At 38.1% G+C, this 26508-nt stretch overlaps 1 protein-coding gene and 1 pseudogene across 1 annotated transcript in view; one reads left to right on the forward strand and one right to left on the reverse strand.

Moving 5' to 3' along the window:
* LOC102983646 (translation initiation factor IF-2-like) overlaps positions 1-26508 on the forward strand; it is a 62898-nt gene that overhangs the window by 8779 nt on the left and 27611 nt on the right. The window lies entirely within an intron of this gene.
* On the reverse strand, positions 3439-3925 carry LOC114487135 (60S ribosomal protein L21-like; annotated as a pseudogene).

Raw genomic sequence — 26508 nt, forward strand, 5'->3', positions numbered from 1 at the left:
TGTCTCTTGGTAGTGAAGACAGAAAACAAATAATAGTTGTAAAAGTTGTGTGTTTTATGTTCCTAGTTAGTTGTTCTTTCTCCAAGGCTAAAAAACAAGGTTGTTACTCTTCATTAGCATGCTCAGGTGCATAATAAGTACTTTATAACTTAGTTAAAGGAAAAGTAGGATCTGATTTATGAAAATTCATTCAATAGAAGACTTTCAAGAACCTAAGTTCTGTAAAGAAGTCTATTTTCTGGGACTTCCCTGGTGGCGCAGTGGTTAAGAATCCACCTGCCAATGCATGGAACATGGGTTCTATCCCTGGTCCAGGAAGATCCCACATGCCTCAGAGTGACTAAGCCCTTGAGCCACAACTACTGAGCCTGCAATCTAGAGCCCACATACCACAACTACTGAGCCTGTGTGCCACAACTACTGAAGCCCACGCACCTAGAGCCTGTGCTCTGCAACAAGAGAAGCTACTGCAATAAGAAGCCTGCGCACTGCAACAAAGAGTAGCCCCCGCTCGCCACAACTAGAGAAAGCCCACACACAGCAACGAATATACAAAGCAGCCAAAAAAATAAATTAATAAATTAATTTTTAAAAAAAGAATTCTATTTTCTTATTACATATTTTAAAAAGTGTATTGGGGAAAAACATAATAATTGTATAAATTTGAAGTTTCTCCTATATATTTGCTATTAAGGGATTATTGTTAATTGTTTTTAATGTATGATAATGATATAATGGTTATATTACCAGAAAAAAAAAGGGTCCTTATTGCTTAGAGAAGCATACTAAAATATTTACAGATGAAATGACATGATAACTAGGATTTGCCACAAAATAGTTTGAGGGGATAGTGGGTAAAGTACAGATGAAACATAATTGGCCATGCACTGAGGATAACTATTGAATCTGGGTAATAAGTACATGGGGGTTCATTATACTAGTGTCTGTAGTTTTGTGTGTATTTGAAAATCTCATAATAAAAATGATTTTTAAAAAATATATGGGAGGGCTTCCCTGGTGGCGCAGTGGTTGCGCGTCCGCCTGCCGATGCAGGGGAACCGGGTTCGCGCCCCGGTCTGGGAGGATCCCACATGCCGCGGAGCGGCTGGGCCCGTGAGCCATGGCCGCTGGGCCTGCGCGCCCGGAGCCTGTGCCCCGCAACGGGAGAGGCCACAGCAGACGGAGGCCCGCGCTCCGCAACGGGAGCGGCCACAACAGAGGGAGGCCCGCATACCACAAAAAAAAAAAAAAAATATGGGAGTTCTAAGAGGATAAAGGAAGCAATACTGACATTTTGAGATAATCTTATGGAAATGTTTCTTAATTTTAAGTTACAGCATCATTTAACCTTTTATCTGTGGAGAGATCGCTATAGTTATTTACTTAAGTTTTTTAAAACTCAAAATAGTTCAAGTAAGTTTATTCTTATGTTTTTGTTATATAATAAATTAAAGAGGTAACATTATAGGGGATAATGAAAGGAACAGATATTTTAAAAATTAACTTACAAACACTTATACAGAGCTTACTATGTGTAAGCACCCTTTTAAGTGCTTTGTAATTACTAACTCATTTAATCCTCCTCACAACCCTACAAGGGAGATAATGTTATTGTCTCCATTTTACAGATGGGGAAATGAAGGCCTATAAAAGTTAAGTAATCTATAAGATCACACAGCTGGTAAACAACAAAGGTGGATTTTGAATCCAGAAAGCCTGGCTGCAGAAGCTCTCTCTCTCACACTGGGCTAAATGAACCCCCCCAACACACACACACCATGATAAAAAGAAATACACCTTGAGGAATTAAGCATATAGAAATTATAGCATGAGTGCAGAAAAATAAATACACCGGGATATTTACTGCAGCATTTTTATACTTACTGAATATTGGAAACTGCCTACATGTCCCATCAATAGCAAAGTGAACAAATCTGCACAGATTCATTTAACCTGTGCCGATGTAAGGAGATTGACTTAGAAAAATGAAAAATATTTAAAATTAGAATAGAAAGTTGCAGAATCATAAACATTAAGATCCCATTTTTAAATTCTATTTATAATATGAATAAACATAATGGAAGAGGGACTTCTCTGGTGGTCCACTGGTTAAGAATCTGAGCTTCTGCTGCAGGGGGCGAAGGTTTGATTCCTGGTCGGGGAACTAAGATCTGGCATGCTGTGCAGTGTGACCTAAATGAATGAATGAATGATACATCAAACTATTAAATGGTTTCCTCTGAAAAGTGAATCAGAAAAAAGACAATAAGGGAGAGCACTTCGATTTTTATTTTATATTTCTTTTTAGTGTTTTAATTTCTCTTACAATCACTTTTGCAATTAAAAACATTTTTTTAATGTAATACATATATACAGTGTAAAACTTGGGAAGTCCAATAGAATAAAAAGAAAAAACAATAATAATCACCTACCACCTTGAGGTCATTATTATTAACATTTTGATAACATTTCCATGACCTTTTTTTCTATATAGAAATATATACATACACAAAATCATACACATTACATATTGTGATCATATTAAATAATATGAAATTAATGACAGTAAACAAGTCTTAAGCCCTTTTCTTGGACTTCTTACATCACCAGAGTCCAAAATTCATCTACCCAACACCATCCCAACTCATGTGTTATTCAGGGAGTCCTTTTAATCCTTTTTATCAGCTAACTAAAGAAGTCTGAGGGCCAGACTTTGATTATCTGAGCTAGGAAAACTAGCTGCTTTCCTTCAGCCTTAAGGATTAAACTTATACTTTCAGAGATCAGTGTGTCTGCCATAGCAGAGTTAAAAAGGTGAGCAGTTATTTAAGTAAAGCTCCTTAGCAGAAAAATCCATCTAGGTCATTCAAAACCAAAATTACTTCCCTTGAGGTCATTTGCCAAAGCTTATCTGAATCCTTGTCTAAAACACCTTGGAAGGTAAATCAGAATTTAATATAAACTTGGAGCCCAGGAAATAATGTTTGATTTACTAGGTAAATGCCAATGGCTTGATAATACCTGCAGACTGTATATATGTATTATTAATGTGAGAATGTACATATGCTGAGGTAATCTAGAGATTAAGGCAGGCAGCTTCTTGACCAAAGAAATTAACCACCAAGCTTTCACGGAAATGATATCTGTACTAGTTTTTCTTTGAAAATCATCATTAGATGATTTCAAGATTTTTTTATTATTCACTTTCTTTAGTTTTATATTCAGTTTTCTGATGTGTGCATCATATATATCATATATACACATATGTATATATTTAAATATATAAACTTTGTATATACACATGTGTGTACATTAAATATATGTATATATATACTTTTAATAGCTTTATTGAAATATTCATATACAATTAATGCTTTTAAAGTGTATAGTTCAGTGGTTTTTATAACAGTCCCGAGGCTTTTTTTTTTTTTATACCTTTTATGCTGTGAATTCATAGGGAATGGGTTTCAGCAGTTCAGGCTCCTTTCCATTGGTTTTTACAAAGTTTGCTTCTCTGGGTGAAACAGGCTGGTGCTTTAGTTGAATCCAAGTACCACTGTCTTTGGCTTCCTTCTTTTTCTGATTATTTTCCTTCACATGTTTCAGGAAGCTATCTTGGCTCTTAAGAATGTTTAATACATTCATTATATACGTTAATTCTCTTGGCAAGATTCTTGCCCTTAACTCGTTTGTTTACAACAATGCCAACAGCATGCTGGGTAACATAGTAGACTCTTCCAGTTTTGCCTTGGTAACATTTGTGGGGCATTCCTCTTTGAATAGTGCCCATTCCCTTGAGGTTTACAATATCACCTTCTTTGTAGGTTTGCATGTATGTGGCCAAAGGAACAACAACATGTTTTCAAAAAGACGTAGAGAACATATAGAAGGTGCTTCTCTTCTTTCCATTTGTGTTTGTCATTTTGGTGAATGACTGGAAGATGGCAGTTCCAGCCAAAAGTGTCTTTTTTAATAATAGCCATCCTAGTGAGTGTGAAGTAGTATCTCATTGTGATTTTTATTTGCATTTTCTTAATGACTAATGACGTTGAGCATTTTTTATGTGCTTATTGGCTCTTCATATACCTTCTTTGGAAAAAAATCTGTTCACATTCTTCATGCATTTTAAGATTGGGTTATTCGTTTTTTCATTGTTGAGTTATGATTTTTTTAAATATTCTGGATATAAGTCTCTTGTCAGAGGTATAATTTGCAAATATAGTCTCCAATCCTGTGTGTTGCCTTTTCAGTTTCTTTTATTTTTTTGGCTGCGTTGGGTCTTCATTGCTGCGTGTGGACTTTCCCTAGTTGCAACGAGCAGGGGCTACTCTTCGTTTCGGTGCGTGGGCTTCTCATTGCTGTGGCTTCTCCAGTCGCGGAGCATGGGGTCTAGGCACATGGGTTTCAGTAGTTGTGGCTCTTGGGCTCAGTAGTTGTACCGAACCCGTCACCCCTGCATTGGCAGGCAGATTCTTTTTTTTTTTTTTTTTTTTTTGCGGTATGCGGGCCTCTCACTATTGTGACCTCTCCTGTTGCGGAGCGCAGGCTCAGCAGCCATGGCTTACGGGCCCAGCCGCTCTGCGGCATGTGGGATCTTCCCGGACCGGGGCACGAACCCGCGTCCCCTGCATCGGCAGGCGGACTCTCAACCACTGTGCCACCAGGGAAGCCCGGCAGGCAGATTCTTAACCATTGTGCCACCAGGGAAGTCCCACCTTTTCAGTTAATTTTTTTTTAAATTTATTTATTTTTGGTTACATTGGGTCTTCGTTGCTGTGCGCGGGCTTTCTCTAGTTGCGTCAAGTGGGGGCTACTCTTCATTGCGGTGCACAGGCTTCTCATTGCAGGGGCTTCTCTTGTTGCGGAGCAGTGGCTTCTCTTGTTGCGGAGCACGGGCTCTAGGCACGTGGGCTTCAGTAGTTGTGGTGCATGGGCTCAGTAGTTGTGGCTCTCGGGCTCCAGAGCACAGGCTCAGTATTTGTGGTGCACAGGCTGAGTTGCTCTGCGGCATATGGGATCTTCCTGGACCAGGGCTCAAACCCATGTCCCCTGCATTGGCAGGTGGATTCTTAACCACTACCCCACCAGGGAAGTCCCTCAGTTTCTGGATGGTGTTTTTTGAAGCACAAAAGTTTAAAATTTTTATGAAGTCCAATTTATCTATTTTTTTCTTTTGTCACGTATGCTTTCAGAATCTAAGAAACCATTGCTTAATTCAAGTTTTTGGATATTTACATTTATGTTTTCTTCTAAGAGTTTTATAATTTAAGCTCTTACATTTAGGTTTATGATCTATTCTAAATTAATTTTTGTATATGTTGTGAGGTAGGAGTCCAACTTTATTCTTATTTGCACATGAATATCCAATTGTCTCAGCACTATTTGTTGAAAAGACTATTATTTCCCCATGACTCGCCTTGGCACCTTTGTTGAAAATCAACTTACCATGAGTGTAAAGGTTTATCTGGACTCTCAATTATGTTTCATTGATCTGAATTTCTGTCCTTATTCCAGCACCACCCTGAGTTGATTACTGTAGCTTTGTAGTTTTGAAATCATGAAGTGTGAAGTCTCCAATGTTGTTCTTTTTCAAGATCATTTTGGCTATCTGGGTTGTTTGCGTTTCCATATGAATTTTAAGGTCAGCTTGTCAATTGTAAAAAAAAAAAAAAAAAAAGCTCTGAATTTTTTGTTTGAGATTGGTGTCTGACTTTTATTATTTTTTAAATTTTTATTGGAGTATAGTTGATTTACAATATTGTATTAGTTTCTCCTGTACAGCAAAGTAAATCATTTATACATATACATATATCCACTCTTTTTAATGTTTTTTTAGATATTTATTTATCTTTATTATTTTTTTAATTTTTAATTTTATTTTTGACTGTGTTGGGTGTTTGTTGCTGTGCGTGGGCTTTCTCTAGTTGCAGCAAGTGGGGGCTGCTCTGCGTTGCAGTGCACAGGCCTCTCATTGTGGTGGCTTCTCTTGTTGCGGAGCACGGGCTCTAGGCACGCAGGCTTCAGTAGTTGGTGCACACTGTGGCATGGATGCTCAGTAGTTGTGGCGCACGGGCTTAGTTGCTCCGTGGCATGTGGGATCATCCCGGACCAGGGATCAAACCCGTGTCACCTGCATTGGTAGGCGGATTCTTAACCACTGCACTGCCAGGGAAGTTCCTTGTGTTTATTTTTTTTTAACTCAGTAGTTGTGGCGCACGGGCTTAGTTGCTCCGTGGCATGTGGGATCATCCCGGACCAGGGATCAAACCCGTGTCACCTGCATTGGTAGGAGGATTCTTAACCACTGCACTGCCAGGGAAGTTCCTTGTGTTTATTTTTTTTTAATATTTATTTATTTGGCTGCTCTGGGACTTAGTTGTGACCTGCAGGATCATTTAGTTGCAGCATGTGGGCTCTTAGTTGTGGCATGTGGGATCTAGTTCCCTGACCAGGGATCAAACCTGGGCCTCCTGCATTGAGAGCTTGAAGTCTTAACCGCTGGACCACCAAGGAAGTCCCCATCCACTCCTTTTTAGATTCTTTTCCCACATAGATCATTACAGAGTATTGAATAGAGTTCCCTGTGCTGTCCAGTAGGTCCTTATTAGTTATCTACTTTATATATAGTAGTGTGTATATGTCAACCCCAATCTCCCAATTTATCCCTCCCTGCTTTTCTCCCCTGGTAGCCATAAGTTTGTCTTCTACATCTGTGACTCTATTTCTGTTTCATAAATAAGTTCGTTTGTATAACTTTTTTAGATTCTACATGTAGGCGATATCATACGATATTTTTCTTTCTGTCTGACTTACTTCACTTAGTATGATAATCTCTAGGTCCATCCATGTTGCTTCAAATGGCATTTTTTTTTATGTCTAAGTAATATTCCATTGTGTATATGTACCACATCTTCTTTATCCATTCAGCTGTCGATGGACATTTAGGTTGCTTCCATGTCTAAACAAGCTCTGATGGGAATTCCCTGGTGGTCCAGTGGTTAGGACTTGGAGCTTCCACTGCAGGGGGCCCGGGTTCAATTCCTGGTTGGGGAACTAAGATCCCACAAGCAGCGTGGTGCAGCCAAAAAAATATAAAATTTAAAAATAAACAAGCTCTGATTTTGATAGAGATTACACTGAGTATGTACATCAGTTTGGGAAGTATTGCCATTTCAATAATGTTTCCCAATTTATAAACATGAGATATCTTCCATTTGTTTAGTTCATCTTTAATCTTTCAGTAATATTTTATAGTTTTCAGTGTACATGTTTTGTACTCTTTCCATGTATACTTGAGAAGAATGTGCATTCTGTTTTAGTTGGGTGAATGTCCCTTAGGTCTAGATGGTTTATAATATTGTTCAAGTCTTCTCTTTCCTTACTGATCATCTGTTTGATTGTTCTAGTCATCATTGAAAGTGGAGTAGTGAAGTCACCAATTATTATTGTTGAACTGTCTATGTCTCCCTTCAGTTTTATTAGTTTTTACTTCATGTATTTTGGGACTTTGTTGTTAGGTGCATATATATTTATAGTTATGTTTTCCCAACAGACTGATCCTTTTATCATTATAATATATCCTTCTTTGCCTCTAGTAATAATTTTTGTCTTAAAATCTACTTTTTCTTGGGCTATGTGGCTTGTGGGATCTTAGTTCCTCAATCAGGGATCGAACCCGAGCCCTCGGCAATGGAAGTGCAGAGTCCTAACCACTAGACTGTCAGGGAATTCCCTTAAAATCTATTTTGTCTGGTATTAGTATAGCCACTCCACCTCTCTTTTGAGTACCGTTCTGTATGGTGTATTTGCATTCTTTTCCTTTCAACTTATTTGTGTTTTTGAATGCAATTTGTCTTTTATAAACAGCATATAGTTGAATCATTTTTTTTATCCATTCTGCAAATTTATGCCTTTTGATTGAAGTGTTTAGTCTGTTTACAATTAAGGTAATTATTGATAACACAGTTCTTACATCTGCCATTTTGTTATTTGTTTTCTGTGTGCTTTATGTCTATTTTATTCCTCCATTACTGCTTTCTTTTTTGTTAAGTAGTTATTTTTTGGTATATCATTTCAATTCCTTTGTTGTTTCTTTTACTATATGTTTCTGAGTTCTTTTCTTAGTGGTTATGCTAAGGATTAGAGTTAACATCTTTTTTTAAAAGAAGATTTGTTTATTATTATTTTTTATTATTATTATTTTTTTGGCTGCATCAGGTCTTAGTTGCGACATGCAGGATCTTCATTGAGGCATGCGGGATCTTCATTGAGGCACATGGGCTTCTCTCTAGTTGTGGTACGCAGGCTCCAGGGCGTGTGGGCTCTGTAGTTGTGGCGTGCCAGTTCCAGAGCACGTGGGCTCTGTAGTTTGCGGCACATGGGCTCCCTAATTGAGGCATGTGAGCTCAGTAGTTGTGGCGTGTGCACTTATTTGCCCTGCGGCATGTGGGATCTTAGTTGCCTGACCAGGGATCGAACCCACGTCCCTTGCATTGTAAGGCAGATTTTTTTTTTGTTTGTTTTGTGTTTTTTTGTGGTACGCGGGCCTCTCACTGTTGTGGCCTCTCCCGTTGCGGAGCACAGGCTCCAGACAGGCACGCTCAGCGGCCATGGCTCACGGGCCCAGCCGCTCCGCGGCACGTGGGATCCTCCTGGACCAGGGCACGAACCCGTATCCCCTGCATCGGCAGGCGGACTCTCAACCACTGCTCCACCAGGGAAGCCCCTGTAAGGCAGATTCTTTACCACTGGGCCACCAGGAAAGTCCCTAGAGTTACCGTATTAATTTTAAAATAAGCAAGTTTGGATTAATACCAACTGAATTTCAATAGTATACAAAAATTTTATTCCATATAGCTTTATTTCCTTCCTTCTCCAAGTGCTATTATTGACATAGTTACAACTTTATACATCATATACCCATCAACTCAGTTTTATAATCATTGCTTTATGCAGTTGTTTCTTAAATAAGATGCAAGAATAAAAGAGTTACAAACAAAAATACATTCATACTATCTTTTATGTTTACCTATGTATTTACCTTTACCATTGCTCTGTACATCATATATTGGCTAATTTTAGGCTCTTATTAAAAATTTTGAAAATATTCAGTTACATCTGCTGTTTCCCTCAGTTGTTTTCCCCTCTCAATAGTTTTTACACTGTAATTATCTAAAGTAATGTGGTTTAGTGGAAAGACTGAGTTTTGAATCAAGAGTCTTGGCACCTACTAATGGCTTTCAGTCCATTGACCGATTTTGTAATCCAGATTAAGCCATTTAGTCACCATCCCGGCTTCGATTTCCTTAACTCAGAAGTGGAAAGAGTAGCATTTGGCCGTATTTGATTGCTGACTTTAAGTGTACCACTCTACCAAGTATAGGTCCTACCACAGATGAGAGACGTTCTCTTGTAATTCTAGTCTAGCAGCTAATGTACAGAAAGAAGGTCAAAACCTTTATAACATTATAGGCTAGTATTCCAACAAGAGAGAGAAAATGACTGAGAATAAATAAAAAATTATAAAAACTGCTTCAGATGATCTGTTGCTGTTTGCAATATGCTTTGTAAAAACAAAAATCCTTCAACTTGTAAATTGCTTGCAAATTGCTTATATTTCTGTGAAGAAAATATAAATAAAATAATAATCTTAAAAATACTCCCCAATATTGTAAATACCTATTCCTTAGCTAAATTCATTTTAAAAATCCAGTCATAGCCCAGCATAGGGATCAGGAAAACTTGAGTCAGCCAGCTATTTGAAGTGAGTTTGGGGGGGAAAAAAAAGTATATATGAATCTTAAGAGTATATTTAATATGTTTTCTTAGTCTCCTGTTTCCTGAGGTCTACTCTTCCTATCAGTTTTTTGTTTTGTTTGTTTTTAGGGAAGAACATAATCATATTCACCTTGGAAGTAAGCCAGGGCCAGAATCACCATCATTTAGAGTATAACCCATAAAATCTATTCTGGCCATTTTCTTTGCCCCCACTCAAAAAATAGTAAAAATGAGGTTGCAAATAATTCCTTAGGGGCCACAGGTGAAATTCTTCCTCATAGACATTGAATTTGGGATTGAATTTTTAGCAGGGATACCAATTACACCTAAAACAATAAGGTAGTTGTTGGTGATTCATCAAGCAGAAGGTGTTTTGGCCTTTTGCTCCTGTTGGAAACACCTACACTCAGGTTTTGTCTGTTGATGAGGTTCTGACCATGGTAATTTCTGAATATTAATGAAAGTGTAAGTCAAAGTAGATGATCTGGTTAGTGTTTCCTAGTATAATTCAGACCTGTTATACAAAGATACTTATTCTAAGGAACTTCCTTTGTCCTTCTTAGTCTTGAGGAAATGTGACTAAATTGACTGGAGTATAATCTTGCTAACCATTGCATAACTTTCCATATGATTCTACCTTATCAAAGGGAAGCTAGCCTTTGCCTTACTCTATTACACTATTTAAAAGCATACTCTTTGTAACCATATAAAAAAGAAATATATTTTGCTATTCTTTCACACTCAAAAGAAGGTGTAGGTGGATATCCATGTTTTTTTAGCTAAAGAACCCCATGTCCTTTCATTAGTGGTCTGGAATCTTGTTAGCAAACAAAATTTACACGTGGCCTTTGTATTAGCGTTACTGTCACACTGTGTACATATGGGAGATAGAAGACTCTAAAAATAACTAATCTAGCTTCAGTAAATGGACCGAACTGTGTGTGCTGCATATTCCCACAGACTTAACGATCTGGGTAAGATAATATTTATTCTCAGAACAAATCACAATTGAAACCCTTAATCTCCTCTCATTTGGGGTTTTTTTTCCCCCTCTCTTTCCCCCTAACCTGAGAATGGCTGCAGGGTTTTTTTAAGAGGAGCTTGCAGTCTCAAGAAAAAAAGCACAGAAACGTCTCTTCTTAGTGGTTTCTTCAGTCAGATACATTCTGTATTGTAACATTGATAAAATTATGACAGAATTTTAAATAATACGGCCATTGCTTTTCCCCATTTGACTTATTTTAGTCACTGATATAATGTTCCTGCCTCAGAGATTTACTTCTTATCGATGGATTAATAGAAACATATGAAAAGTATTGATTTGTTTACCTGTTCGTGTTCTTAAATTCTAAATCTTAAAAATATGTTTATTTGTAGCTACAACTCATAAGTGTCCAGCTTTTCATTTCTTTCAGAAATAAGGCAGAAGGTGGTTAATATCCTCATCTGCTTCTCATTCATCCTCATAAGTTCACCCCTGCTCCCTTCTCTCATGTTACACAACATTAGGGAGCCCGGAACATAATGTCAGCATCTTTCTAAAGGCAGTGGGTGATATTTACACACTTAAGCTGCTGGCACTGACAGGGTGACTGGAGTCAAATGTAAACCATGGTATTTATCATTCCCAGTCACATATATTGTGCAATGAGTAGCAATGGGCACTGTGTGAAAGGTTGCCTAATAAGCTGCCCTAGTCTTAGGGATTAGTCAGCATCTTGCTGTGAGGTGTGCGTGACCAAGATACTGGAGGTTGTTGGAGATGGAAAGGCAGGCTGGCCAATGATAGGAAAAAAGAGGGGTAGCTCAACTCTTGGCAAACAATTGAATCTTAGCACGGTGCATTTGTTTTCTGAGGTGCAGAGGCTGAGAGGCTGCTGAGAAACGTCTGAGGGAAAGATGTCGTTTTCTGACTTTTTATTGTTTTTCATGAAAACTTTCCCCTTTGTAAAATCTTAGAAGCCAGTGTAATTTCCGGTCATGTTAATTTATAGTGGAACCAAAAAATGCTTTTTGGGGAAATCTTTTTTTTTTGTAATAGAAAGTTTAATTATTAAAAACAACATGATCACACTAAAGATAATTAGAAAAAGCAAGGGGGAAAACACTCATAATCCCTTTTACTAAAAATAATCATGATATCATAGTAGCATACATTTTTACTTTTTTTTTTTTTTTTTTGGTACGCGGGCCTCTCGCTGCAGTGGCCTCTCCCGTTGCGGAGGACAGGCTCCGGACGCGCAGGCTCAGCGGCCATGGCTCACGGGCCCAGCTGCTCCGCGGCATGTGGGATCCTCCCGGACCGGGACACGAACCCGTGTCCCCTGCATCGGCAGGCGGACTCTCAACCACTGCGCCACCAGGGAAGCCCCATTTTTATTCTTTGAACTGTTTTACAGAGTTGTAATCATCCAGTTAAATGATTTTGTCACATAATTTTTGGTAACATCATAAGCTGCTTTTTTCCCCATAGTGCTACATAACCATATTTAAAATAACTGAATAATATTCCATTCAGCGTATGGATGAACCAACGTTCACTTTAACCATTTCAATAGGCTGCTTCCATTTTATGCTGTTGTTACTGATATTATAAATAACACTGAAATGACTATAATTTAAAATACAGCTTTATTTAGTATTTTTAAATTTAAGGTGATTTATATCAAATACAAAATTTATATAAAGCATATATGAACAGCTTAAAGGTTAATAATAAAATGAACCGCTGAGTATCCACTTCCAGCTTAAGAAATAAAACATTGCCTGTAACTTAGAAGCCCACCTGTATGCTTCTCTTTGGTTGCATCCTGTTCTCTTTCTCTCCTACAAAAATAACCACTAGCCCAAATGTTTTGTTTATGACATATTTTTTTTTATATTTTAGATTTTTCCTTAGATTATTTCTAAGAGAATTTAATAATTAATGAAAATGGGGTTACATTCTTATCAGGGCTAGTTTCTGATATTGGTAGAGCATTGGCTTACATCTCTCCTTATGAAATTGTCAGGCTTGACACACCCCAGTAGGCGAGGCAGGCCCACAGACCAAAGAAAAATTTGCCTCCTAAGGAGGTGCACCCTGTGACAGCTCCCTGCAGTATGAAGATATTATGGATTAGGACTGAGAACCTTTATCGTAGAGAGAGATGATTCTGGTTTACCTACATAAAGGTTACCCTCCCTCCTCCCAGTCCTTTCTCCATTCCCAGTTATTTTGGTTTTAATTTATCATTTGTATGTTGTTATTTTAATCACTCATTCATTTAAAGCAGTCAGTTCTTTTTGTTCAACATATTGGTGTCTGTCTTCCGGAATAAGTGCCAACATATTTATGTTCAACTTTATCTAACTCCAAGGAATCAGATTGGTCAGATTGATCTTCTCAGTTTTGAAAATGGAGAAACTAAAAAATTTGAAAATAATTGGCCAATAATAGAACAAATAAGGATGGTTAGCTTTTAGGTCAATAGGAAAAATCCCAGACTAGTGTTTCTGATCACCTGCATCAGAATCAGTTAAGACATTTAGTAAATTCAGAGATTTCTGGATTCCACTTGAGACCTACCAAATCATAATCTCTAGATTTAGAGTCCAGGAATCTATAGTTTATTAAGCACCCCCGATGACTTTTCAGTACCCCAAAATTGAGAAATACTACCCTAGATCAGGAGCTGCAACCAAAGAAAAGTGCTTTAGTAAATATTCCCGTATTCTCTAGTGTGTTTCTATTTGTTTAGCACTGAGATGTGGTGTTGGGTGACCACATAGCAGTCCTTTCTGTGGGAACCCATTGTGATGTATTTTGCTGGATGAGAGTGGAAAAACCCAGTTCTTTACTCCACTACTATTAGAAATTTTAATATGAGAGAAAGAAGTCTAGGAATCACCTTAATTATTTATAGCAAATTAGCAGTAGATTTTCATTGACCATGGCCAAGAGCAAGAATGAGATATAGGAGGGAAGCCAGCGAAGGCATTTTGCCTGAAGCAAAGACAAGGTTTTAGTTATAGTTTGTGCAAAGCACACTGTTTTCTTCTCAGTGTTGAGTACTGCTCCTGTCTGTGACCTTGATACTCAAAACTGTTTTGCATGTAACCATTGTCCTGCATAGCACTGGTTCTACAGTAATCTTTGAAGCAGAAATCTTCATGGTTTCACCAAGTCTGGAGGCACTTATAAAGAAGAGAAGTGGGGGAAAATAAGTTGTTGAAAGGAAAAACTAAAAGACAAGAGTTGGAGAAATTATATATAGGTAGATATAGAAAGTTAAGCAGAGTCAGGAAAGAAGTATCACAAGGAATATGGGAAACACTGCCATTCTTCATATTCACCCTCAATTAATGTAGCTTGAGATATTGCTAAGCAAAACCCTTCTGAGAATGAAACCTGAGAACCTAGTTAATAAACATTTGCCTCTGAAACAGTGAAGGAATTCCCTTTAGCTGAAAATCAATTGCTCTATGAAAATGATCATTACTAAAATAGTTATTGCTGAAACTACATGATATCTGACAGAGTTTCTCTGCCTTCTTTCATCTCATTTTTCTATCTGTGCTGTCAGAAATTTGCCAAATTTAAGAACCCAGCAATGATAATAGGAATATTACACATTTCAGTATTTAATATGTTCAGACTCTCTTAAAATTTGAACATAATATTTAACCCAGAGAGAATGAAGTAGAGATGAGCTAATTGGTGCAATGTCAAATATGCTGCAAATATACTAAGAATATTCAATTGTAGAAATAAGAATAATAGTAACAATATGAATAAGGGGGAAGAACCAAATAGTAAACTATATGCATATCTTGCATTTTATGAGGGTTATTAGAATAATACCTTAAATCAGAATATCATATTCAAGATATCTTTTTAATGTTTATTTGGGTGCTTGATGATCTGCACTTTGGTTTAAGTTCTGTCTCTAGAATACAGAAATGTAACAGATTGATCTCAGTAATATTTATGGAGAGTAACTATGAAGACATGATAATATAATGATAAGTAATAATTTAGGAGTTAAGGAATTTCAGACCAATAACCAAAATATCATACTAATCTATGAAACACCAGTTAAAGTTGGGATAAAGCAAGATTTCCCACTTTATTTAACCTTATAATGGGAATTCTAACTGTGGTTCAAAAACAGAAATCAATGTATACTTAGAAGAAATGATAGATGAATATGAATCTGTTGCCAGGTTGGAGTTCTCCTAAACAAAACAAACAAACACAAAGCCGACAAAGAACAGTAATAGCAAATGAATGAAAATAATAACTTTGACTACATAAAAACGTAAACAAAACATTGAAGAATAACAAAATAAGAAATCAAAGTGACCTACAAATGTGAAAAAAAGTTTAAATCCACTAGTAATTAAAGAAATTCAAATAAAAACAATGAGGTATTATTGTTCTACCATCAAATTGCTTGAGATTTAGAATGATAAAAATATTTAGCACTGGGTAAGCACAATGAAATGCGAACTTTTTTTTTCTTTTTGGCCGCACCACATGCGGAATCTTAGTTCCCCCACCAGGGATCAAACCCACACACCCTTTAGTGAAAGCGTGGAGTCTTAACCACTGGACTGCCAGGGCAGTCCCGAAATGCGAACTTCTGAACACCATATGTGGGAATGCCCTCTTTGATGAGCAATTTGTTTCAAAACCCTTAACAAATATACATACCCTTTGATTCAGTCATCCTTCCACTGGCATTTATTCTAAGGAAAAAAAATAAGGGCATCAATAAAGATGAACAGGAATGTTCAAAACAGCTTTTTATACAATATTGAAAAATTGAAACAACCAAAATCAAGAGAATGACTAAGTATGTTATAGTTAATTCATAGGATACAATAATACTAAATGAGCATCAAAAATCCTGTTTTGCTCACTAATGATATAAGTGAAAGCACTAAAAATAGTAGATAAATTCTGATTCCAATTTTTAAAAGTTTATACCTATTTGTAGAAAAAGAATGGATGATATATACTAAAATATTCATGATTGTTTTCTCCATGTGTTGAGATGCTGAGTTAGTTTTACTTTATTTTATGCTTTTCTAAATTTCCTACAATAAACACATATAATTTTAAAAGCAAAAAATTTTAAGTTAAAGAACAATAAGGGTTAACCCTCTTCATGAAGAGAATGGCATTCAAATCATTTCCTAAATCTTTTGCCTCTGACTCACAAGAAAATCTTGCTTCTAAGCAGATCCTGATCTATATGAAAACAGGAGCTGTTTTAGATATTTAAAGTTTTCCTGAGAGAAGAAGCAGAAGATAATACAATGAGTAGCTTTTTCACCTGAAAGAAATTTTATTCCATGCTAGACTACACACACAGATACACACACACACACACTCCTATGCCTAGATCCTTCTGAACTCCAGATAGCATTTGAACCACAGAGAATAGTAGAGGTTGTGGAATACACAAATCGTAAACTTCCTTAAGGATCTTGCTAATACTAATTCTAATTCTGAAGCTGGCACCTCTCCTCAACACTTGAATTTTGGTGAAATGCTGTGGACAAAGCAAACTTCTCTGTTAATGATAAACTCATGGAATTATTATTATTTTTTAATTGAAGTATAGTTGACATACAGTATTAGTTTCATGTATACAGTATAGTGGTTTCACATTTATATACATTACAAAATGATCTCCACAATAACTTGTAGGGGAGCAAAATTTGCCACCCCACATTGTGTTTCTTTGGCATGAGGATTCATTTAGGCTGATTTTTTTTTTAATTTTTTAAAAAATTTATTTATTTTATTTAATTTTTGGCTGCACTGGGTCTTTGTTGCTGCACGCGGGCTTTTCTCTAGTTGCGGCAGCAGGGGCTACTTCTTCATTGCGATGCATGGGCTTCTCATTGCAGAGCATGGGTTCTAGGCACGTGGGCTTCAGTATTTGTGGCGCGCAGGCTCAGTAGTTGTGGCACGCGGGCTCTAGAGCACAGGCTCTAGAGCACAGGCTCAGTAGTCGTGGCACATGGGCTTAGTTGCTCTGCGGCATGTGGGATCTTCCCAGACCAATGCTTGAACCTGTGTCCCCTGCATTGGCAGGCGGATTCTTAACCACTGTGCCACTAGGGAAGCCCTAGGCTGTTTATTTTTAACGCTGAAAAGTCTCAAGAAGAACCTTTGACCTTCCCCCTAACTGCCTAAAAGAATGAGGATAGAGGGAGGACCTGTTGCAGGAAGGGAGCTATTACCTAAGACAGGTACAGTATGAACTAGGTGTGTGGACAGGGAGAAACCTAGCAAAGTCTGTTTGTTAAAACTCCTCTCTGTCCTATTGTCTCAGCATGGCCTAGCAAACATTTGTTTACCAAACACTTCCTTTTCCATCTCCATGTCAATTGTCTTCCTCCCCTTTGAGGTCCCAAATCACTGCCCCCAGCATCCTCTTTTGTCTTTAGCTGAGGATGGTATTTAAGGTGAGGGATTTGGCCATTTTGGTGAGTTACTCAGTCCTCCTAGGTCTCTCCCATTTATACATTTTATTAAAATTTTGTTTGATTTTCTCCTGCTAATCTATCTCAGGTCAATTTAACTCTTTGACCAGCCAAAAGAACCTAGAAGGATAGAGGAAAATTTTTTCCTCCCAGACAAAGTATAGTACCACCTAACACCATATAAAGTTATGGAATTATCATCAAAGATCTAACCAGGATGTATTAAACTCTTAATGATAAAGAAATAGGAGGTGTAGAGGAGGAAAAACTTTTCTTGACCCTCATAAGGTCCCTGGCTGGGCCTAAGTATTAAACTGACAAAGACAGATGAGCAGGAGAAAAGCATACACATTTATTTTATGTAAGTTTTCATCACATGGGAGCCTTCATAAGGAAATGAAGACCTGAAGAAACAGTTAAGCCTGAGAGTTTTTATACTAGTTTTGATAAAGCAAGGAAAGTCATGGAAAACTATGATAGGATAAAAGGATATGAGCTCAGGGTAGTGAACTGGAGAAAGCCTATCAAGGCCTGTTCATCTGGATTCTTCTTGGTGTCGCTCCATCTTCAGAGATAAGGATGCTTCTTTCTTCTGAGTATAGGGAGGGCTTCTTTCACATGAGGGTCTTATGACCTGCTTCAGGGGTAAGGGGGGAGGTCAGATAGTCCTTCCTGCACTTGCCATTTCTAAAATTCCTTCTTAAAATATTCAATATGCTGAAGAACTGTATTTTGGGGTAACATGTTCTGAACCCCGTGAGAAGAATGTAGAAGGCCCTCTGGTGTCTTGATTTTCACCTGTGCCAGTACATATCCAAGTTTTCTCTGGTCTCTAGTGAGAATGTCTGAGTAAGACTCACAACTCTCATTTTTGAGGGGAAATCTCTTCTGAGATTATATCCAACCTACTATTTTTTAGTTTTACCATTATCTCTTCTTTTAGGAAAGTATGGTGATATAGTAAGTGATATGTTGGCTTTTTTTAAAGCTCTTATATGTCAAAATAAAAAGTTGGTAACCCTGTGCCTATTTTCTCCTACCACCTCCAATTTTTCTTTGGAAATCTGAAACCAGATTCAGTAAGTTCCTTGTAAGCCTCTTTGGGTCAACTTCTACTTTTCAGCTTATCATAGGAAAACAGCAGCTGGGCTTTTCAGCCTTAATTGATCATTAATTCCACCACTATAATAAAAGAGAAAATCAGAAATCACTATCACTTCTGGATGTCTTGTTAAAAGAAGCCAGAACCAGAGAGGGGTTCAATTATTATAAACAGATTTTATTCAAGAACTATTGCAATAGGGGAAGAGAGACTTCGGTATAGAACTGGGCTCAGTTCCAAATACAGTGTGATCAAGTGAGGATTTATAGCCAAGGAAGAGCGTGAGTCAGTGGATGGCAAATCACTAAGAGGAAACATCAGGGGTAAGGAGGGATTCTGGCTAAACTGACTTAATGGGATTCTTGCTGAAGGTAAGCCAGGGTGATCAGATATCAAGGGTGTGGGATACTCTCTAAAGTGACTTAACAGGATTCTTGCTAAAAGTGGGTGATGCAAAGACAGACATGGAAATCCAAAGGTTAAGGCCTAGTTGAGAAGAGTATTCAGAGGACCCTGACTAAAGTTTGGTCAAGGAGAGAGTCTTTGTCAGTCTCTCATTAAGAAGAACGAAGATGCTACAAGGGAATGATGGCCTGGTAATAAGCAGTTACTTCAGAACAATATCTGTCCACCTTTCCATTGGCACCCCTCCATACAAATGTAAATTAATTTCAAAATATACTTAACACAAAGATAGAAATGCCTCCAGATTAGCATAAAATAGCCAACCTCTTATAAAAAATTCTTATGTGTATGTATATCATTATTTCTAATTTGTCTATGTGGTTCTCTAGCCTTGGGTTCAATTCCTCATTCTGCCACTTAAAACCTGCATGGTCAGTTAATCTCTCTGAGCCTATTTCCTCATATATAAAATGGGAATAATTAGTTTGGCATTTTTTATCTCACACTATACTTGTGAATGTAAGATAAGAAAGAGTAGGTAGAAACTCTTTGTAAGTTGTAAAGTGCAATGTGAATGTGTTATAATTTTAAAAACGTAGACAAAATGCATTTTTTTCTCACAGCAAACCATCTTTTATAATTAGAATACTTATTAAAATTTCAGTGAGGGCTTCCCTGGTGGCGCAGTGGTTGAGAGTCCGCCTGCTGATGCAGGGGACACGGGTTCGTGCCCCGGTCAGGGAGGATCCCACATGCCGCGGAGTGGCTGGGCCCGTGAGCCATGGCCGCCGAGCCTGTGCGTCCAGAGCCTGTGCTCCGCAACGGGGTAGGCCACAACAGTGAGAGGCCCGCGTACCCCAAAAAAAAAAAAAAAAAAAAATTTCAGTGAAATCTTAAACCATCTTTGAACTCAGTGGTAAAATTAGGTAATAACCTTCTAGGACCAATGGCCACTCCAACAGATTTGGAAAATAATGTAATTATCTTCAGAAATATCCTCCTTTAAAGTGTTCTGCATTACAGAGCCTTGTTTAGGCCAACCATGGGAAATTGCCCTTTTTAGTAAGTCAAGATGGTAGAAAATCAGCAATTCCATATGAATCAACCTGTACTAATATATCAATATATACGGCAAAATTCAAAAAGAATCCAGGACCCGCTAGAAATCTCAGAGGCTTCTCATAAAGATCTCAAGTATCCCTCCATGACTGCCTAATGCTCAGATTTCTAGGAGCTGGATAAATATTGCCATTTTTATCTTACAAATGAAAAAAAACAAGATACAGATTTGTATTTCTATCACATAATCAAGTTAGCACAAGACTCATTTTGATAACTTCTGTGTCCTATTCGGGCCTTCTTGCACAGCATGGTTGGTCAGTAAAAGTTTGTTGAATGGACTTAACCACTCTTCTCAGAGTTGCAGAAATGCATGTCCAATTGCATGCTATTGAGAAGGTTCTACTGGTTCTTTAAACTCATTATCATATGTCCAACCAGTTCCTTCTCCAGTCTTTTCTCAAACCAGGATATAAGCCTGAAATTCAGTTCTCTCTATTTTTCAAGTTTCCACCTCAAATCATCAGTCAAGTTCAATCCATTCTACCAACTCAGTGTCTCTCCCATTCATTGGGTCTCTCATTGCTTAGTTCAAGTCCTTTGCAAGTTTGCTTGAGCAATTGCAGGCTTCAAACTGCTCTTACTGTCTCCAGGATTGATTTCTAACGTCTGCCTAAAGGATCATGCTTTGTTACTGAGTCCAAGCACTCTCTGCTTGCTGCATGACAGGCCAATAAATCGGGAGATGAGTGTTGAGGCAAGGAATAGCGACTTTATTCGGAAAGCCGGCAGACCAAGAAGATGGCAGACTAGTGTCCCCAAAAAACAATCTTACCGGGGTCTGGATGCCAGTTTCTTTTATAGAACAGAGAGGGGGAGGAGGTGAGGAAGTAAAGTAAAAAGGCCATTAGTTTCACCTGGCTTGGCCAGCATCAGGGAGGGGATGAGTTAATTTCTTCTTTTCTGCAGCCATTCACAGGTAGGCGGGCTCAGATTGTCTCCCTGTGAGCTGACCAAAGGCACTTTAGTTTAACATTCAGGCAGAGGGGCAGGGTTCCCAGAGGCAGGCCATTATGTATGATTATAATAACAAAAGCAACAAAAAACAAAGGTTAAAGTCAAAGAAACAGATCCAACATGGAGTCAGATTTTGCCCTTCACTGTTACATGTTCACTTTATATCTCCTGTAGCATCCAAAATAGGATTTCAATAAATGTTTGTTGAATGAATGGCTGGGATTAAGAATCAGGAGATGCAGAAAGGGTCATATATTTGTGGAAGTTCTTTTATATGTATGGTACTATACTATACATCAGTTCATTTAATCTTTACAACAACTCTTGATGCAGACACAAGATTTACTTTCTATTTAAAAATTTTTTATTGCACTAACATTGCTTTATAACAACAAGATTTATTAATCTGTGTGTGCGTTCTTCCCTCTTTGATCTTTAGAGAGAACTTTGTCCTTCCCACTTTAGTTTCTTCCCTCTCCTCCACTTCTAGGAAGAATTTTCTCCCTTCTACTCTGGTTCTTCGGGCTTTTTTTGTTTTCTTTTTTGACAACCTAATCATTTAAAAATATATATTACTTAAAAGAGTGAAGATTGGGAATTACCTGGCAGTCCAGTTGTTAGGATTCTGCATTCTCACTGCCGAGGGCTGGGGTTCAATCCCTGTTCTGGGAACTAAGATCCCACAAGCCATGTGGCACAGCCAAGAAAAAAAAAGAGTTAAGATTGAGAGGGATTCTAATTTAATTTATTCAGGAAAAAAATCTAAAGGGGAAAAATATCAAGTTGCTGGTAATCCTTTTCTTGAGTCACTGAGCATTCAAGTTAAACTGACATGACTTTGGCTCCAGATCTGTGGGGGTTGAGGCTTTTTTAAGATCCATCTTTGGAGAAAAATTAACTTTACAAAGGCTCTGCCGAATTTCAGATGATGTGCCCCTCCTTAGGTTTTTGTGATTCAGGTTTAAGAGAATGGAGATGGGGAGTCTGCATAGGTCCAGGCTGGGGGGAAGCAGGGTAGGATGTTGGCTTGCGGCAGGGTGGTGGGGCAGGGTTCCTTTGTTATGGAGAATACAGGCAAATTGGAGATAATTTGAAATTGAAAATAATATTCATAATAAAGAACTAAGGGGGTGGGGGAGGGAGAAAGATGGTACAAATAAAACACTAGCCAAGCTGACTAGGGATGAGGAGGGATTTGTGGAGGTTTAGAGAATGGGCTTTGGAGCAGCTTTGGGAGAATGAGAAAGAAGAAAAAGGAGGGTTTTAAGTATTGCTGTGGGTGACAGATCGGATCTTTTAAAAAGGATGTTCTTTGAGAAAAGCACATAAAAAGATGGGAATTCCTCTTGAAAGAGTTTTGGCTACTGGGCCTTGTTTCTTTCAGTATGAAATTGAGCCACGTGGAATCCACATTGAACAGAAAACTAGGGCTTGGAGAGCCAACGTTTTACTAACATCACACAGACAGTAAAGGGCTAAGTCAGAATTTGAATTTTTTAAAATTAATTAATTAATTTACTTATTTAAATTTATTTATGTATTTATTTTTGGCTGTGCCGGGTCTTCGTTGCTGCACGCGGGTTTTCTCTAGCTGTGGCGAGCACGGGCTACTCTTCATGGCGATGCGCAGGCTTCTCAGTGTGGTGGCTTCCCTTGTTGTGGAGCACGGGCTCTAGGCGCTTGGACTTTAGTAGTTGTGGCACGTGGGCTCAGTAGTTGTGGCTCTCGGGCTCTAGAGCACAGGCTCAATAGTTGTGGCACACGGGCTTACTTTCTCCGCAGCATGTAGGATCTTCCCGGACCAGGGCTCGAACCCATGTCCCCTGCCTTGGCAGGTGGATTCTTAACCACTGCGCCACCAGGGAAGTCCCTAAGTCAGAATTTGAACCCAGGCCTCTCCAGTTTCAAAGTCCGTCAGTTTTTCATTCTCACATGCTACCTGTGGTTCAGAAATCTGTTGAATCACATTTCTACAAATTCCATTGCAATTGTGATAGGAAGCCAGGTTCCTAGTAGTTATTCCTCATTTATGAGCTTTCTACCTGAGACTCTTTTTGTTTCAGGGATGGTGGGAGGTCAGTTAGTGAATCCTTTCCTTGCCATGCTTTCTGGTTTTCGTTTATAATTTCTAGTTCAGTCTTTCTGCTTAAGAACATCCCCTGATTTAAAAGACCTTCAGAGATACACCTGAAAGTAACACAACATTGTAAGTTAACTATACTTCAATAAAGTAAAAATTAAAAAATATATGTCTGTATATATGTAAAAGACCTTCAGAGAAATAATAATTTCAAAACCTAAACTCTCCCCAGGGATAAAAGAGGAAACATCTCTGCAAGTGTGACCTATTTACAAGCATCACAGGCTACCAGTCTGTCTGGGGAGGTGACAGTATTTTGAATCATAAGGAAATGGAAAGATCTGAATTTAAAAGACTCTAGGATACATTGTCTTAAGAGTTTGGAAATACAAGAGTCATTGGCATATAATACCATTAGAAACATGGACAAGATGAAATAATCATAACTGTGATAAAGATGAAGAAGATGATGATGGTGATACCAGCCATTATTGAGTGCTACTTGGAGCAGGCACTATGCAAATTGCTTTACGTTTGTGCTGTATAATATTTTGAGATATTAACTTGTCTTTCTCTTTTCCCCCATCCTAATCAGGCAGTTAGTTCTTTTCCTCAGAGGAGGTTATCAACACAGATAATAAAAGTGGCCTAGAAGTTTCTCTGTCTTTTGCTTACCTTGAGTCTTTAGAAGAACTTGGAGAGTTTATGAAGGTAAAAGGGAGAAGTAGATTTGTAAGAATAGCTAGAACAGTGGTTCTCAAACTTCTTGATCTCAGGACCTCTTTATGTTCTTAAATATTATTGAAAACCAAAAAGTGCTTTTGTTTACATGTTACTTTCAGATAATTTGTGGATATTCTTTTAGGGTATGTTAAAGAGAAAACCACAGGCCCCAAATGGTGCCACTTATGCTGAAGCTTATGGTACCAAACCTAGATTAAATACCTGATGTAACTGTAGTTTTGACCTTACCCAGGAATGTAATCTTAATCTGCCAGTCTGAAATTTTCTAGTCAGCACCAGTGAGGTAATCAGTCACATGGGTCCTCTCTATATCCCCCTCCTCCCCTAAGAAAGGAAGAACAGGTAATCTGCATGATAGACCCTCATCCTTCCCCTAGAAGAAGGTGACCTGGCCTGAAACAATCCTTTCCTTTCTTTTGTTAATAGCTTCCTTGCCCCACCCTCCTTCTGCCTTTAAAAACTTTCCATTTTGTTCAACCCATCAGAGTACCCTTCTGCTTTCTAGGTGGGATGCCCTCCAATTCATGAATTGTTGAGTAAAGCCAATTAGATCTTCAAATTTACACAGCTGAATTTTTTTTTAAAAAACAGGTACTATACTAAAACTCAACAAGTAGTAATTTATAGTCTAGTTGCAGTGTGGAATCTGAAACCAGATAAATGAACTTTTTGTCTACCATTACATTAAAATCCCTTCATCTGTGTTGTACTTAGAATGGATCCTCTACCCTTGCATGAATTTGCTGGCCATTCAGAAAACTATTGGCTTACTGAGTGAGTTATGCAGATCTTGCAAATGTTAACATCTTTCACTGTATAATATTAAAAGATGACATTGGTTGTCACCATTGATCTCATCAGGAAAGTTGTTAACACATCAGGAAGCTGTACAGGTTTTCCAAAAATTCTATATTTTATCATTGGCAACAAATGTTGTCACTTGCTTATTTCTTTATTTTTAACTAGCAGGCTCACTTTGTTCCTTTGGTAGAAAATACCACCCTAAAGCCCAGGGGCAAATAAGATGGCTGTCTGTTAGTAGTTCTTTTAATTAAAATGAAAAAAGGCGGCTAGTTTAGCTCACAGCTCAATTGCTCTAGTGCTTTGTGGCAGAAGTGCAGTATAGCAGGACATTCTGTGTATTTCCCATTTCACCACACAGTCATATTAAAAACGTGTATACAAGGGTCAAGATGTAATAAAAATAATACTTTTTACTGCTTCATCAAGGGCATTCTTAAGTGAAACTGTTTTGTTCTTTACTGCAAGTGTGTGGTAGAAGAGAATACAACTGTTAGTATAGTTTGGTACTGCTGGGGAGGAAAAACTTTTCCTGTACCCTTTTAGATTCTGTGCTTGAGTCTTCAGAGTAAACTGACAAACAACAAGTTAGCAAAAGAAAAGACAGATTTTTATTCAAGTAAGGATACACTGGAGTTCACAGAAAATGTGACTCAAAGAGGTGGAATTTGGATGGAATTAGAATTTGGGACATATATAACACCTTATTAAGGGAAAGAGAGAGAAACACACTTAAACGAAAACAGTTGACTTCTTAATAAGGGTCTGGGGAGAAAGGGCACTGAGGGGAAAACAAATGATCTTTTGGAAGGATGAATGGGCTCTTAGGAGAAAGTCTGTGTAGGGGTGTCTGTGTGGCGACTTCTCATCTACAGGGATAATAGTTGCTCCAGGGCAAGAGATTTATGACAATTGAGTTCTTTTTTTTTTTTTTTTTTTAATAAATTTATTTATTTATTTGTTTTTATTTTTGGCCGTGTTGGGTCTTCATTGCTGCGCACGGGCTTTTCTCTAGTTGCAGCGAGCGGGGGCTACTCTTCGTTGCGGTGCGTGGGCTTGTCATTGCGGTGGCTTCTCTTGTTACAGAGCACAGGCTCTAGGTGCTTGGGCTTCCGTACTTGTGGCACGCGGGCTCAGTAGTTGTGGTTCGGGGGCTTAATTACTCCGCGGCATGTGGAATCTTCCCGGCCAGGGCTCGAACCCATATCTCCTGCATTGGCAGGCAGATTCTTAACCACTGCACCACCAGGGAAGTCCCAATTCATCAGTATTTTAAATGATAAACTTTGTGTTCGTTCAAGAAAATTCAGCAGTAAAGAATGGTATAACGTGATTTCCTGGTCCCAGTCCTTACTCACCATTAATAGTTTCTTATATATCCTTCTGGAAAATGTCCATGCTTATAAAACCAAATACATGCACACACACACACACATGCTTCAACAAATAAAAAAACTTGTATACAAATAAATATATATGCTCTATTAATAAAATCATAAATAAGAGCATAATATGCATTCTATTCTGCAACTTTTTTTTAACAATTAAGTGTTTGTTGGGCATTTTCATACAACAGTACAATTGATTCGCTACATTTAAAAAATTAGTTTCATATTATTGCAATATTTATATTACTATGCTTTAATCATAGCCTTAGCAACGGACATTTATGTTGTTCATATATATTTTTAAAAATAGGTATTACTTAAAAAAAATAGGTATCACTTAATTGGCCTCCAATATGTTGCACCAATTTACACTCCTACCAATGGCATATGTGTGTGCCTATTTCTCAGCACCCTATTGTCACTGAGGATTATCAAAAGTTTAAAAAATAGATTTAAAAATTTATCTAGGGCTTCCCTGGTGGCACAGTGGTTGAGAGTCCGCCTGCCGATGCAGGGGACACGGGTTCGTGCCCCAGTCCGGGAAGATCCCACATGCCGCGGAGCAGCTGGGCCCGTGAGCCATGGCCGCTGAGCCTGCGCGTCCGGAGCCTGTGCTCCGCAACGGGAGAGACCACAACAGTGAGAGGCCCGCGTAC

The sequence above is a fragment of the Physeter macrocephalus genome, chromosome 11 (genome assembly GCF_002837175.3).
Source record: "Physeter macrocephalus isolate SW-GA chromosome 11, ASM283717v5, whole genome shotgun sequence".
Lineage (NCBI taxonomy): Eukaryota > Metazoa > Chordata > Mammalia > Artiodactyla > Physeteridae > Physeter > Physeter macrocephalus.